This window comes from Arachis duranensis, chromosome 3 (assembly GCF_000817695.3).
Source record: "Arachis duranensis cultivar V14167 chromosome 3, aradu.V14167.gnm2.J7QH, whole genome shotgun sequence".
Taxonomy (NCBI): Eukaryota; Viridiplantae; Streptophyta; class Magnoliopsida; order Fabales; family Fabaceae; genus Arachis; species Arachis duranensis.
The window spans coordinates 88,192,824-88,193,240 of record NC_029774.3 but is presented as its reverse complement, the minus strand read 5'-3'; the positions used below and the strand labels follow the sequence as shown (position 1 = coordinate 88,193,240).

The 417-nt window shown below is 40.0% G+C and overlaps 1 non-coding gene across 1 annotated transcript; it reads left to right on the top strand.

Moving 5' to 3' along the window:
- Nucleotides 1–251: 251 nt before the first annotated feature.
- On the top strand, nucleotides 252–355 carry LOC127746439 (small nucleolar RNA R71). The gene has a single exon (XR_008008058.1). It is a non-coding gene; the product is annotated as a small nucleolar RNA R71 (small nucleolar RNA).
- The last annotated feature ends 62 nt before the right edge of the window (nucleotides 356–417 follow it).

Below are 417 nucleotides of genomic sequence, written 5' to 3'. Positions count from 1 at the left end.
TGTTCTGAGCCAATATGGCATTCAGAGCATCAATTTCAAGAACACCCTTCCTCTGAGGCGTCCCATTATTCATGGAATTCCTCTCAGAAGTGTACATGAATTGGTTATTTGTAACCATGTCAATAAGTTCTTGAGCTTCTGCAAGCGTTTTCTTTAAGTGAATGGATCCACCTGCAGAATGGTCCAATGACATTTTGGAAAACTCAGATAGACCATAATAAAATATATCTAATATGGTCCATTCTGAAAACATGTCAGAAGGACACTTTTTGGTCATTTGCTTGTATCTTTCCCAAGCTTCATAGAGGGATTCACCATCTTTTTGCTTGAAGGTCTGAACATCCACTCTAAGCTTGGTCTACCTTTGAGGAGGAAAGAATTTATCCAAGAAGGCCGTGACCAGCTTATCCCAGGAGT